A 16,305-nucleotide genomic window follows, 5' to 3' on the forward strand; every position below is an offset into this window, starting at 1 on the left:
TCAGTGTGGGTGGGTGTTTGAAGGTCAGCACATGCTCGATGGACCAAAGGGCCTATTTTTATGCGACATGGTTTTTGACCTCCCCAATCTGTTACTGAGATCAGAGGCCAGCACCGTTGTCTGGGAAGCAGAGAGTTACTGTTGGTGGAGGAAGGTTGACCACAGAAGGTCACGAATCTCCCTCACTACATCCGTGGGAAACAAGTCTGTGGACACATTCTTCCTCTAAGAGTTCCAGGTTGGACACGAAGTAGGATCAGTGCAAAGGACATCGTTATGTCCTGTGGCTCCCAACCCTCCCGACCCTGAAGCCCCCAGTGGAGGAGAACTGCCAAATGATGTCACAACTGGGCCAATTTTTAAAATTTAAATTTTGTTCCACAAGTCCATGCTGCCAAATTTACACCTCATTAAACTACACCCCTGGTAAGTTATTGAATGGTGGGAGGAAATGGGAGCCTCCAGGGAAGACTCATGCAGGCACGGGGAGAATGTACAAACTCCTTACAGACAGTGTGGGATTCGAACCCATGTCCTGATCAGTAGTGCGACAAAGGCACTGCGCGAACTGCTACACTAACCGTGTTGCCCTGTTGGCTCAATAAGTATCTCAGCAGATCAGTGCTGCAACAAGCAGACCCCGGGGCCTTGGTACATGTGGGGGACCGTGAGGTGTCCACCAGCACATAGCCAATTAAGTCTCCTGACAGATGATCCTCCTGAGAGTATTCCAATGGTTAGAGCTTCTTCAGACCTGATCACTCAGAAGGTTTCACTATGTGAGAGAATTTCCAGCTCATGTTGCTTTCCTCCTTTTCATTACATGTACCAGCTGTGAAGTGTTTAGAACAAACAAAGAAGCGCGATCTATCATATTAATAGAAATGCATCACTGTACTGTCCCTGTAGACACAAGGCTCCAAGAAGAGAATGTAATGATCTCTTTCATGGATATTGACGAAGCATAAATATTAGCACAAGCAGTGGGGAGATCTCCCATGCCTCCCTCCCTTCTCTTTGTCTGAGTTCAGCTTGAGCTTGGCTTGGCTTTGGGGTGAATATCTCCAAAGGCCCCTGCCCCACCTGCCCAGCTATCCTCGGAGACTTGGTTGGGGTCCCGAAGCTTTATTCAAAAAGTGAGCTTTCAAAAATCCATATCTTAACAGCGAAACATTGACTTCCATGGAAGGAAAAGTTTAAAACGAAAGGAACTGGCTCTCTGAATGGAAAAGACAGGACTGCAGATTGGAATAAATGTTCTTTCTTTCTAAAATGGGAAATGGAATATCTGCTGTCATTGGGAGCAGCTCCAGGTCCAGGTAGCATGTCAAGAATCAGGGATTGACAGCTGAAGTCCGAGTTACTTCTCCTCAGTAAATAAATCCTCGACGCGCTACATTTGTGGTCTCTGAGGATTTATTTTCCCCAATGTAATTTGATTGAAAGCATGTCAGATTACCCCACAGTTTGTCACAAAGCCTTGTCTAACACCACACTTGGTGCTTTGAGCCAACTCATGAATGAGGTCAACTCTTCAATATTTTTGTTTAGAAAGACTGTCAATGTTTTTTAAGCTTCTGGTCAGTGTTTTGAGAGTTTTGAACACTGCTATGCCTCCAATATTCACCAGATCCTTAGCAGAAAGTAGTCAAGCCTCACAATAATATTTCTGTTTCCTTTAAAGGTGGCATGGTCAGTGTAGCAGTTAGTGAAAATCTATTACTGGGCCAGCAACCTGGTTTTCAATCCGGCGCTGTCTGTAAGGAGTTTGTACGTTCTCCCTGTGTCTGCGTGGGTTTTCCCCAGTGGTCCAGTTTCCTCCCACCCTTCAAAATGTATGGGGTTTGGTAAGTAAATTGGTTAATTGGATGGCTCAGGTTTCATGGGCCGGAAGGTGAACAGCAATCAGGGAAATGTTCAAAAGTTCCTTTTATTGTCATGTAACAATACAAAAATTCAATATGCATGACATACGTCAATTTTGGACTGGTTTGAAGGCAAACAAAGGGTCACCATGAGCATTGCCTGATGGCCCTAACAACAAGAGAAAGGGAAGTAAAAGAGTCCCTTCAGAGACACTGAGTGTGTGTGGATTCACTTTCTGCGCTACCGCAGCCTCTGCAGCTGCACAGAGTTCAGTTCAAACCATCGAAGACCTGAGCTGCAGACACAAACCTCTGACATGATGAGGAGCCCTTCTTGTTCTGGCATCCTCTTGAATCCTGGCAACAATACCTGGTTTCCACGAGCCAGTCTCCAGGAGCCCGCAGCCTGGTGTACGTTCTTCGGCCACAGGTCACCAGCAGCCTTCACACCTGGGGCAAGTTTGTCCCCACAACTTCTGACCCAGAGCTAAAGAGCAGACTGCACCGGGGGACAATCAAAAGAATCTTGGTTTATGGCATCAGTGAAACGCGACTCAAAGAAATGAACAAACGCTTCAAGGTTCCTTGTATGTCACACAATAATACATGAATAATGGAATATCAGAAGACATCTTTTAGGGAATTCTTTCAGCTCACTACTTTAAAATGTAAATTATTCTATATATCAGGTCATAGAATGAAACGTGGTGGTATATTTCAGAATCTTTTTGGAAGCAGCGAAGGTGGTGTAGGCATTTGACATGCATGTTGTCATTGGTCAGGGCATTGAGTACAGGAGCTGGAGAGTGGGATGGGTGTGGGGTGTTACAGGAGATGGGGTGGGGAGTGGGGTGGAGGTGGGGGGGTGGAGGCTGTTACGGGGGTGGAGTTGGGGTGGGGATGATGGTGTTACAGGGTGTGGGGAGTGTTGGGTGGGGGGGGGGGGGCAGCTCATGTTACATTTGTCCAAGATGTTGGAAAGGCACATTTGGGGGTCCAAGTGCATGAAGAGGGAATTCGTTAGAATGGCACCACAACCAGCACAGACATGTTGGGCCAAAGGGCCTGTTCCTGTGTTCTATGTGTTAATGATATCCTGTAGCAAGCCTTTTTACCTCACTCAGGATGCAAACACCTAAGTGTACAAGGTATGGATTATGCTTGCTGGAAAAGATGACCCTGTGCTCCCCATTCATTCAGACACATCCTGAAGGTGCAGAACAACATTCCACGCAGCTGTGTTCTGGTTTGGGAAGTTCTCAAGTCCTTGTTGTTTGTGAAGGGCACTGACTTTCCAACCATTTACTTTATCCTCCTGCTCTCTTAAATCTGTCAAGGCAAATCCTGCAGAAATATTCGCACTGAGTACAAACCAGTACAGGTAAACATTCGAGCTGCTTCCTCTCCAGTTGAATCCCAACCTCGGGCGCTGTCTGTATGGAGTTTGATGTTTTCCCTGTGACCACCTGGGCTTCCTCTGTCTGCTGAAATTATTCCCACATCACAAGGACATGCAGGTTGGTGGGTTAATTGCCACTGTAACTACTCCCAATGTGTTGAGGAATGGTAGAATCTGGGTGAAGTTGATGGAAGTGGAGAGGACATCTCATAGGGAAAATGTATATGTACAGTAAGCCCCTGGTATCTGGCACCTATGGGGATTGGTAGATGCCCCATAAATATATTTTTCACAATGCCTAACCAAAGCACTTGCATTAAAAATACACAGATTAAAAGACAAAAATAATATACTGTACTTACATTGAACAAACTTGACGAATGAATATATAAGCCTTAAAGCATTTTACTTTATTTTCAGTCATATTCTTTGAAAACATTTAAATGTCGCTGCATCTGCAGGTTCCTCCCCCTCCACAGAGCTACCTGAAAGACAAACAATTATAAATAATTAACTCCCTCTCCCAGGTTTACAGATAAACCCTCTGACCGGGGCGACTCTTACTGTAGGGATAAGGAGACACTTCAAGAGAGTCACCCCAATGGCAAGCGGCATCAACCAGCTCTTCATCTTGGGCAACACCATCGCTGTTTCATACAACTTTATTCAAACAGTTGCTCCAAGTAAAGCCCAACTGGCTCCCATCTTCACCAAAGGACTATGTGTTACTTCAGAGAACATTTACTTTTATGATTTTAAGCTTATGTATTTTTTAACTTTCTATTTTATTCTTATTTATTTTAATTTTTTAATTTATTTTCCTTGGTTTTTTTTTAATACTGGTTGCTTGATACTGCCAGTTGTTCAAATACTAGGATTTTTCTGAATTTATTCTGAGAGCTGGAATGGACTTGATGAGATGAATGTCTCCTTCTCTGTCATGAATAGAAGTCGTGGTCTTCATCACAAAGTTTTCCTTTCTTGCCTCAGGATCACGGTCTGCAGTTTAACAAAGCAGGTAGCATCAAAGAGTTGCTCATGCCAGATTAATACGTTGAATGTCACTGTTGACAAATTGTGATAAAATATTGCATATTCAGTTCTCTGGAAACAGGCTGAATTTGTTTTAAAATAACTGCAAAACCTCAAAGGCAAATCATGTAGGAAAAATTCCCAGTAAAGTTGGAGCTAAAAAATGTCCTCCAGGTTATATTCAATCTTAGGTACCTTAGGAGATAAATTTTGCATCATTGTTAATCTGCTTTAGTTACACACCTGAAGGAACGGTGAACTCATTAGGATCATATTACTGCATTATGCCTGTGTTAAAGATTACTGAGGCCTGTCAGTTAATGTTCAGCAATTTAAATTTTAATTCACAGCCAATTCCCCACAAGAATGATGGCTGTGGCCAACAGCAAGATTCTTCTTTCTGGTCACCTTGTGAACACTACAGGACAAACAGTAAAAAGAGCAGTTCTGGACCAGTAGAGGAACACCAAAGCTGCAGATGCTGGAACCGCTGAAGGAACTCAGCAAGTCAAACCATGTCCATGGGTAGATGTGGTCACTCGATGGTTTGGATCAAAACCTTTGCCAGATTCAGATTTAACGTTAGAGTACATACATGACATAACATACAGCCCTGAGATTCTCTTTCCCAAGGGGTGAGACAGAATGATTACTTATTGGTGGTGGAAAAAGATACGCATTTATATAAACAAACAAATAAATTTAAACAAACTGACTGTGCAAGTCAGAGAGAAAAAAAATCATTAAGGTGCACATAAGAGTCCTTAAATGAGTCTCTGACTGAGTTAGTTCTTGGGGAGTCTGATGGTGGAGGGGGAGCAGCTGTTCCTGAACCTGGTGGTGCGAGTCTGGTGACACCGATACCACTTTCCTGATGGCAGCAGCGAGAACAGAGCGTGTGCTGGGTGGGGTGGATCCTCCCTGATGATTGCTGCTGCTCTCCAATGGCAGCATTCCCTGTAGATGTTCTCGATGGTGGGGAGGGTTGTCTTTGTGAGTTCAAGAACAATGATGCTTCAGACAAAAAAAAAATCACTCTGCTGGAGTAAATCAGCAGGTCAAGCAGCATCGGTGAGAGAAAAAGCGTGGACGATGTTTTGGCAGAATTATTCCAGCCCAAAACATCAACCAATCTATGTCCTCCCTCAGACAGTGCTCAATCTGCTGAGTTTCTCCAGCACATCGGTTTTTGCACCAAATTCCAATGTCTGCTGTCAGATAATACTTGCAAGATTTTGGCCTAACTCTGGTATTTATACAAGTTTCAAATCTGGAGTGTAATTCAATGTGGCCTAAACCTTTCAAGAATCACGAAACACACTTTTCAGATTGGCAGTGAAATATATTTTGACATGACCAGGCTAATAAATATCCAAATTATAGGTGCCAGACCTGAACAAAGACTCCTCTTTTGTAAATTTAACAGCCGACAGGTTGGTTCACTCTAACTATTTCTAAACATTTGAAACAACAGCTTGGAAGTTTCATCCACTGACATACCAATGATCCTGCTTTTCAATTGTAAGAAATCAGATCATGCAATCCATGGCCAATTAGTACTTCAATGTCCAGAGAAGTCAACAACTGAACAGGGAACAGTTTGAATTACACCACAATAATTGTAGAATTTAAAGCTGTTTAATTAAATGAATCAGGAATGATCAAGTGATCTCAGTAAAACTGACGATTAAACTTTTTGGATTGTTGTAGAAACCCATCAGGTTCACTGGAGACATAGAGAATGAAGATGACAGATTCTAAGGCAAAAATATCTGAGCATTGCACATTGGACTGAGGTATTTGACAATAAACTCATTATCTCATTATCATTCCCAAATAAACTGTGGTTCAGGCAACATATGTGAAGGCAAAGGGGTGATCAATATCAAGTCATGTTTATTGTCATCTGATTGTACAAGTACATCCCGACGAAACCATGTTCTCCAGTCCTCGGTGCAAAACACGCAGACACATAACCAGACATAACACACACACAGGCAAACAATATACATGCAGAACAAGTATTTTAGCTATACAAATTAATAAATAAATAAATATTGTTTTTTACATATGAGAGTCTCGGATGGTTCGTGTGAGCAGTTCCTTTGGTCGTTCAGCATTCTCACTGCCCGTGAGAAGAAGCTGTTCCTTACCCTGGCGGTGCTGGCTCTGATCCTCCTGTATCTCTTCCCCATTGAGAACTGCTAAAAGATGCTATGTGCAGGATAGAAGGGGTCCTTAATGATCTTGCGTACCCTCTTCAGACCACGATCCCGATAGATCATGTCAATGGGGGGGGGGGAGGAGACTGCACTGATTTTCTCTGCCACTCTTATGGGTCCTGCGGATTGATCTCAAATCCATTTCTCTGCAGCAACTGTAACCCTGTGGTGCAGCCAGCCAGGACCCTCTCGATAGAGCCTCTGTAGAAGGTTGACATGATGGTGGTCGGTAGCCTTGTCCCCGTCAGTCTTCTCAGGACTGCAGTCACTGTTGCACCTTCCTGACAAGTGAGGAGATGTGTGTCCAGGATAGGTCACTTTTTAAGTGGACTCCAAGAACTTGGTGCTCTCCACTTCTTTTCTTTGGTTTGGCTTCGCGGACGAAGATTTATGGAGGGGGTAAAAAGTCCACGTCAGCTGCAGGCTATTGAGTTATTAAACGTAAAGGACGATGGTTGTTCCTGGACCTCCTTTCTGTTCTCTTCCGAGGTGAGAAAGGTAAGGAACTGAGTGAGGGTGGGTCACTCAGGTTGGGAAAACAGTATTTTCTGTTTTTTTATTTTGCACCTTCTCAATCTGCAGTTTTTTTTTATTTCCATGTGTAAGTGGATTCAGACACCAAATGCAAAGTTTTCAAAATCCCACAAATTAATTTTTACACAGGTGCCTGGCCAGGGGTTGTGGTGGAGGCTGGAACAATAAGGGTATTTAAAAGATTCTGAAACAGCCACATAGATGAAAAAAAGTGGAGGGTTACGGGCGTGCGATTGTTGTGGAGGAGGTTTACATGGGCCAGCACAACATCGTGGTCTGAAGGGCCTGCACTGTTCTACATTGTTAATAGTTGGAAAACAGCATGCTGACCCTTTGATTTACCTCTTCCAGCTGAGACCTGCTGTTGAATGACCACATTGTACATCAACGTGTCCTCTCATTACTGCTGAGCTAAACTAATTCAAAACAGTTTTTCTGTGAAGCTGTGAACACCTTCAGTACTGAACACACTCCACCCTGAGGATGTTTAAAACAGGATTTTAGTACTTCCGCCAAATCATACAAAGCCAGAGGTTTCCTGGACAAGGTTTACTCTCAGCCACCTTGGATTAGTTCACCAGTGGCTGTCTCCAGGCATTGAGATATTGTCTGATTGTTCAGACATCGAGGCACCTGCCTGACTCTCCAGACAGAGGCTCTGGTCCAAATTACTCAATGTTCATGCAGGTCGAGTTGTGTGCAACATCTGGAAATCAAAAAGCCGTTTTCTATTGGCCAATCCCAGTGTGAATTCAACTCCACCCCCTCCACCCCCCCATACCTCCCAACCCCATCCCCACCACCCACACTCCTACCAACCCCATTCCCACCACCCACACCCTTACTCTCTCCATTCCTGAATCACCCACCTCCACTTTCCTGGGACCTGGATGGAAAGAGTGGGACCATCTGATTTCCAGCTGCTCTGAAAACATCTGAGAGGAGAGGAGATAGAGGAGGGAATGGGAGGGGAGAGGAAGGGAGAGGAGAGAGAGGGGAGGATAGAGGAGGGTAGAGGAGTGGGGAGGGGAGGGAATGGAGAGGGGAACAAGGGAGAGAAGGCAATAGATGAGAGGAAAAGAGAGGAGGTGAAAGTGAAGGAGAGTGAGAGGAGAAGGGAGGAGAGGGGAGGAGAGCAGAGGGGAGAGCAGAGGGGAGAGAGGGGAAAGCAAAGGGGACAGCTGAAGGGAGAGAGAGAGGGGAGAGATGGGAGAGAGAGGAGAGGAGAGGGGAGAGCAGGGGGAGAGAGAGGAGAGGAGAGGGGAGGAGAGCGGAGGGGAGAGGAGAGGGGAGAGAGAGGGGAGGAGAGGGGAGAGCAGGTGGAGAGAGAGAGGGGAGGAGAGGGGAGAGCAGATGGGAGGAGCGGAGGGGAGAGCAGAGGGGAGAGAGAGGGGGAGAGCAGAGGGGAGAGAGAGAGGGGAGAGGGGAGAGAGAGAGGAGGGGAGAGTGGAGAGAGAGGGGAGGACAGAAGAGGGTAGAAGGTCTGGGATTGAAGACTACAGGGAAATGGCATGTACAGTAGATGATGGCTGAAGCAGGTCACCATGAAGAGTGAGATTGAGGGGCGGTGTGCCTGGCTTCTATTCTCGTCTGCTCTGAGAACAAGAGCAGGCTTGGTGTTTACCCGACAACTGCTGCAGCTGTGCTTGGGAACTTGCTTCAGACCACCAGTACTCTATATGCTTCATTTCTCAGGGCTTTAAATATCACTGCCTCTGGCATAGATGGCATTCTGCTCATGTTAAACTGGTCATCCAGGTGATAATCAGTAAGGATGCCCATGCCAGAGTAGCAACCTGAGTCTCAATGTGGACAAGACAAAGGAGATGATTGTGGACTTCAGGAGGACCAGGAACGACCACCCTCCACTACACATCAACAACTCTGTAGTGGAGACGCCAAGTTCCTTGGAGTTCACTTAAAAAGCGACCTATTGTGGACACTCAATGTCTCCTCACTTGACAGGAAGGTACAACAGTGACTGCAGTTCCTGAGAAGACTGAATTGGGCAAGGCTACTGGCCACCATCATGCCAATCTTCTACAGAAGCTCTATCAAGAGGATCCTGGCCGGCTGCATCACAGGGTGGTACAGTTGCTGCAGAGAAATGGATCGGAGGTCAATCCACAGGACCATAAGAGCGGCAGAGAGGATCACTGGAGTTTCCCCCACCTCCCCCGCACATTGATATGATCTACCAGGATCATTGTCTGAAGAGGGTACACAAAATCATTGAAGACCCCTTCCACCCTACACGCAGCATCTTTCAGCTGCTCCCGTCGGGGAAGAGATAGAGGAGGATTAGAGCCAGCACCACCAGGCTGAGGAACAATTTTTCCCACAGGCGGTGAGAATGGTGAACGACCAAAGGAACTGCTCACACTCACCCTCTGAGATTCTCATATTCACAAAACTATTTTTATTTATTGGTAGAGATAATATATTTGTCCTGCATATGTATTATTTGTCTGTACATGTGTTATGTCTGGTTGTGTGTCTGCATTTTGCACTGAGGACTGGAGAATGCTTTTTTGCTGGGTTGTACTAGTGCAATCAGATGATAATAAACTTGACTTGACATTTAACCCACAGTCCCAGACCCTGGAATGGAACTACTATCTGCTGCCAGTTGCCTGAGGTCGGGAAAAATTCCTGCTTCCATCAGTCCCTGGAACTGGTTTAAATTATTGGACCCATGTGTTTTATGGTACTCTCAATATTTATTACTGTGGTGTACAGCCGCACCAATAAACTACCTGTTAGTCTCAAGCCAACTTCAGTCGCTACCTGATCTTTTATTTGAACACATATTTATACTTCCTGCGCTGGAACAGCCAAAGGAACTAGTTTGGTGTCAAGAGGCCTTATTAAAACACTGCACTTGGAGACACACTCAGTCAATTCTGTGTCCTTAACAGTTCTACAGTAAACTACTAATTGCAAACAAGGAACCTGTGAATATTAGTTTCCCATTCTGGTGACGTGTGCTCCCATGGCAGCAATATAAAAGTGTATTACTGCTCCTGTGATTCTTACTCAAAGGACCTTATGCAAACAGTTAATTTCTCTTTGTTCAGTCATTGAGTGAAACACAAAAGTCTGAAGATGTTGTGAATGAAGTACAAACACAGAAATGCTGGAGAATCTCAGCCGGTCTTGCAGCGTCCAAAGGAGGTAAAGATATATTAACAATGTTTCGGGGGCTGAGCCCTTCTTAATGTTGGAGTAAAAAGCTGGCAGATGCCTGAATTAGACTAGAGAGAGAAAGGGGGAAGACTGGCAGTGGGAGGGGTCCAAACCAACAAAAGGTGTTAATTGGCTATGATAAGAGGAGAGGTGAGAATTTCTGTCTGGGCTCTCTCCAGCCAGATGGCATTCACATCGACTTCTCCAGTTTCTGCTAACCTACTCCCTGTTCTTCCTCCCTTCTCCATCCCTCTGTCTTCTTTCCCTCATCTCTCCACCCCCTCCCCTCTCTATTCTCAGAGCCATCCCCCCATCCCCGTTTGCTGCTGTGCCCTTCCTCCCTTATCCACCTATTATCATATTTGTTGTTGCTTGAGGGAGGTAAGTCATTGGTTAGTGTGTTCTTTCTACCACAGCAGTGGTACATGCTAGGTATAAAGCAATGTACCCTGACAGGCAAGGATGCCAAACACCTCAAACTACTGTCGCCAGCAGAGAACATCGATAGAACCATAGAATATTACAGCACAGAAAACAAACCCTTTGGACTTTCAAGTCTGGGCCAAACTATTATTCTGCCTCGTCCCACTGACCTGCACCCAGTCCATCGCCCTCCATACCCCTCCCATCCATGTACCTGTCCAAATTCTTCTTCAATGTTAAAATTGAGCCCACACTCACCACCTCAGCTGGCAGCTCCTTCCACTCTCCCACCCCTCTCAGTGTGAGCAAGTTCCCCCTCATATTCCCCCTAAACTTTTCCCTTTTCACCCTTAACCCATAACCTCTGGATTGTCTCTCACCTGCTTCTTTATCTGGTACGCTTTGCAAATAAGATTGAAATGGCAACACACACTTCCCTGAAAACAGTGGCACAGGTCAATTGGAGACTAAGTCATTGATCTTGCTTATCTTCATAAGCCATGGGACTGAGTATCAGAATTCCAGGTATACAAAATATTGGTCAGATTGCACTTGGAGTGTTGGTTATTGCAGTACAGGAAGGATGTGCTTGCAATTGAGGGAGTGCAGAAAAGATTCACCAGGATGTTGCTGGAATGAAGCATGGGAGAGATTGGATCGGTCAGGTTTATTCCAAGTGGAACATGGGAAGCTGAGGGAGCCCTTTTATGAAGGGCATAGAGAGGGTTAGATGACCTCTTTGACCCAGGGTAGGAGATCTAGAATAAGAAGAGAACAGGTTCAATATGAGAGGGGAGAAATTTAAAAGACATCTCCGGATTGTATCTCTGTTACTGAAGCCTGATGTTTGTACTCTGGTTGCTGAAGATGACCAGAGAACAAGGCACCAAATCCAGTCAGAATATTTATATTTCATTTAACTTTTAAATTTTGTCATGTTCTAATATTTTTTCAACAACGTCAAATGAACAAAGATATTTTTAAACCATTCTGAACAGGCCTTTGACAATGAAGAGCTGTCAAGAGACCCAGGTTTGGTTTGAGGACAGAAGGCCAGGATCCATCACCCCATGACTTCTCACCTCTTGTCTGCTTCACAGGACAACCACAGCTGCCACCCAAGATGGGCATTCGGACTCAGTGGAGCCATAGGAGAGTGAGGGATCGATAACAAGCTATCTATATCTTGGTGGATGATGTGGTGTTCCAATACCATTGTTCAAGAATTAACCTCTGTAAGTAAAATACTTTCCAGGACATGAGTTGCAAATGATAATAATAACAGATAAATTTTTCATTGATAAAAAATCTTGCACAAGTAGGGGGAACCATTGGTCATCAATAATCTCCATCCCCTAAAGACAGACAGGGTTCAGAATCAGAATCAGAATTTGCTGTCATGAACATATCGCAAAATTCGTTGTTGTTAGGATATGTCACAGGTGCAAATATTGTTCTAAATTACATTTCAAAAATAAATAAATCAATGCAAAATTAGAGAAAGTGAGGCAGGGACCATGGTTCCTTGTCCATTTAGAAATCTGATGGCGGAGGGGAAGAAACTGTTTCTGTCCCATTGGGTGTTCATCTTCAAGCTCCTGGACCTCCTTTTTTTAAAATTTTTTATTTTTCACACTATGAACCATATTAATCAAAATACACACAAACATTTCCCTCTTGAATATACACAGTGTCATTTTCTCCCCTTTCTCCCCCTTTTTCCCTCCCTCCTTCCCACCTCCCTCCAAACCCATTAAACGTTCAACATATACAATACAATAAACCCATTAAACAATGTCATCACACAATGAAAATAAACAAGAAAATTGTGTCATCTACTTTTACGCACTGGGTCAGTTCCTTTCGTCTTCTTCTCATTCTGTCATTTTAGGGGGTTACAGCAATGAGCTCTGTTGTGTTCCATGAACGGTTCCCAAATTTGTTCGAAGACTGTGATGTTATTTCTTAAATTATATGTTATTTTTTCCAATGGAATACATTTATTCATTTCCATGTACCATTGCTGTATTCTCAGGCTCTCTTCTGATTTCCAGGTTGACATTAGACATTTTTTTGCCACAGCTCAGGCTATCATAATCAATCTTTTTTGTGCTTCATCCAAATTGAGTCCAAGTTCTTTACTTCTTATATCACTTCGAAGAAAGATCTCTGGATTTTTTGGTATGTTGCTTTTTGTGATTTTATTTAATACCTGATTTAGATCTTCCCAAAACTTTTCCACTTTCTCACATGCCCAAATTGCATGTACTGTTGTTCCCGTTTCCTTCTTACAGCAAAAACATCTTGATGGCAGCAGTTTGAAGAGGGCACGGCCTGGGTAGTGTGGGTCCTTGAGGATAGAGGCTTGTTCACAGCAGCAGCCCCTCTACAGTGAATTACGACCCAGGCCTTTTCTGTGATTATCAGCTTAAAATGTGAGCAGTAGCATTTTCCAAGGTGCCCAGAATTGTCCGTCTAATATTACTGCAATGATTATATATTTGCCACAGGTTATATGGACATACACGTTCCACTGAGCTCTGACAGTTCGGCGAAATGGTTTACAAATCAGTGAAGCAGAAGAAACACATTCTTTCATACCGGATAACGTTACCTTGAAAATGCTTTCAGAAGACTAGAGATTACCACATACTTTATCACAATTCTAACGCTCGATGTGCTTCGAGGACACATTCCTCCCCTGCTGCAGCAGAGACATCGTCTCCATCTGTTAACAAGTCTCCAAAAATAATTACCGCAGTAGCTCTTGGAAGTTATGACTGCTAATAGCTCCGATCAGTCCAGGGGTTACAGCTGAGAGGATAAGTCGAAGTTTATTTGTCACAAAATACCTGGTGCAGTGAGAAGGGCTCTTCTGCGAACAGTCCAACAGGTTAGCTCTACATTACAGGCATGTCAAGAGCACAATTTACAGCATAAAGGAAGATCAATTAACACCAAGCCAGGGCAGCATCATGGTACTGGGGTTCATTCAAAAGCCTGATAGTTATGGGGAAGAAATTACCTTTAAGTCAGTTGGTGCATACATTAACCCTCCTGTGCCTTCTCCCTTATGGGAGGAGGGAGAAGAGAGTGTATCCACGATGAGACGGGTCCTACAGAGTGTCGGCTGCCTTTCCTCACCAGATGGGATGTAGATGGTCCAATATCCATAAACTTTGTACAATCTTTTATCCCATGAGATGCCCTCAAAAATGATGAAATTACTCCAGCTACTGGTAAGTTCAAGACACCTTCCACCTTTGCTGCACTGCCATAAAGTCATCGGAACGACTAGAAATGCACATCAGAGATCAGAATTTCAAGCAAACTGTAAAACCCCTGAAACTCATTTGGTGCAGAGATTTCAACCACGTGGAGCCAAATGAGCCAGAGGCAAAATAGGACCTGATCTCCTCCCACCGAGAGTTACAAATCCAAAGCTAACCAAGCTCTCCACTCTAGCCCTGGCAGCAGAGGATGTGCAAAATTCTCTATTCTTCCCCTGCTTCCTCTGAGAATACTCTTCAACAAACTTTGCTGAATCTTTATAAAGTTTGGAAGCAACTGTACTTTAAACCATGCACCAAAAAGATCTTTTCCAAATGCCTGCTATTGGGAGGAATATGTCCTCTTCCTCTGCCAGTGAGGGTCAAGTTCTGTTACTGGGGTTTGTGAGGGAACCACAGACTCATTCATGGATGAGGCAGGAGGTCGTCACTGAGAAAAGCAAAATAGAAATGATTGTTCAAGATCAGGTCATAGAGTCAAACAGCAGGGAAATAGGCCATTAAGCCCATCATGTCTTTGTTGACCAATAAGAACCCATCGCATTATCCCATTTGCTTGCACTTAGCCTGTAGTTTTTGATCCCTTGGGTATAGAATTACGGAACAGAATTAATAGGTATAGAATTACGGAAAGATTCATGGGAACATGTGAGAGAAGGGCTTGCAGAGAAATGCAGGGAATGGGACAGAAGAGATTGGACCGAGAGCTGGCATGTTGGCAGTTGAATGGCCTCCTGTATCGTGAGGTAATATGGAAATATAGGGGTCAAACACATGAGAGATGGTGGACCAAATTACCCTGTACCCTGTACTTGTGGTGGGCGGCTCCTCTCGCACAGGGTCACTGGGCCATGACATACAACCCACAGGATGTTTTCACTGAACTAATTCTATTGGAGTGGCTGTTATCTCTGGACTGTGTGAAGTATTTGCAGAGTTAGCGACCTGTGATTGTTTTATCAGTAAATATTGATTATACTTTGAAAGGATATGCTTGTCAGATGGTGCAGTAGTTTTCTATTACACCACAAAACACAAAGTATACCCACACCTGCATCTGAAAACACTGATTAAATTGATGGAAATCAATACCGCCCCTCTGTTACATACAGTCTATATTGTCAAGTTAAAATCCTGTTGTTACTATCTGCAATGCACATGATCCCCTGAGGGGCTCTCTGTTCCGGGAACCTGGCCACCATCCCCCCCCTCCACCCCCCCCCACCCGGATACTGTATGCTCCCATTCCAACACTGCACGGGCCTGGATGGAACCCGAAAAGAGAGGCAGGCAGGCGGTTCACCCTGAACCCTCGACTGCCTGCTGCCTCGACCCATGAATAGCCAGCCTTGCCAGGACCAGCAACAACCCAACAAGGAGATCCTCTGAGTGCCTGAATCCCCCTCTGCACCAGGAGACCACGTATTAGTAGCGTGGGGTCAGAACTTGAGGAGCAGCCCCTTCAGGTAGGCGAAGAGAGGTTGCAACCTCTCGCACTTCACATCCATGCGGCATACTATCTCCTCCCAACCAGAGAGGTGTCGTGCAGTGGTTCACCAGCCTGATCTGTGGGACGTCATGAATGTCTCACCAGAGGGGACTGGTTTGGCTGAGATTCTGTGTTCACTAGCGGCTGGAAGAATGAGAAGGGATATTGTTGAACTGCGTACATTTCTGACAGGGCTACAGAGGCTGGATGCAAACACTGAAAACTCCCAGAGGTAGTGGTCACACACTCAGGATACAGTGTGAGAGAGTTGAGACAGAGAGAAAAGTTAAAGAATTTCATGTATGTTACGTTCTAAATGCATTACTTGACAAACATGGAACCTTTGCCTTTACATTTCTTCATTCAGAGAGTGGTGGACCTGAAAAGTTTTCCACCACAGAATCTGGTGGAGGACAAATCCATCAATATACTTAAAGGAGAGTGATAGCTCTGAAAGAAAAGCATCAGGGTGAACAGAAGAGTGTGGGAGATGAGTGAGGAGCCAGTGTGGCAAAGTGGAAGGAGTTCATGGGCAACTTCTGCTCCTGTTTCTATGGTTGTATGTCGATGTCAAGTCCCACTCACAGATACATGACAGAAATATTTCCTTGACAATCAATCACAAACCAACCTTTCAAAATGGAGCATCATGTGCAAGAGAGGGAAAGCATGTATTTTTCAAACTTATGAAGGTCACGGATGTTCTAAACAAATACAGTGGTCTAAATTAGTAAGGGGTTTATCACTAATTTACACATGCAGTATTTCAACAGGAAATATCACAGATTTATTTCATTAACTCTTACTTCTGTACAAACTAATAAATGATTAAAAGTAAAGCTTAGTAAAATTTAGCAACACTTTA

The 16,305-nt window shown here is 44.4% G+C and overlaps 1 long non-coding RNA gene across 1 annotated transcript in view; it reads right to left on the reverse strand.

Moving 5' to 3' along the window:
- The window catches only part of LOC138748908 (uncharacterized), a 74,701-nt gene that overhangs the window by 6,260 nt on the left and 52,136 nt on the right, over positions 1-16,305 (reverse strand). Inside the window, exon 5 of the long non-coding RNA XR_011348315.1 lies at positions 3,627-3,749. This is a non-coding gene — a long non-coding RNA (uncharacterized lncRNA). The remainder of the gene's footprint in view (positions 1-3,626; positions 3,750-16,305) is intronic.

Source organism: Narcine bancroftii, chromosome 13 (assembly GCF_036971445.1).
Source record: "Narcine bancroftii isolate sNarBan1 chromosome 13, sNarBan1.hap1, whole genome shotgun sequence".
Classification (NCBI taxonomy): domain Eukaryota; kingdom Metazoa; phylum Chordata; class Chondrichthyes; order Torpediniformes; family Narcinidae; genus Narcine; species Narcine bancroftii.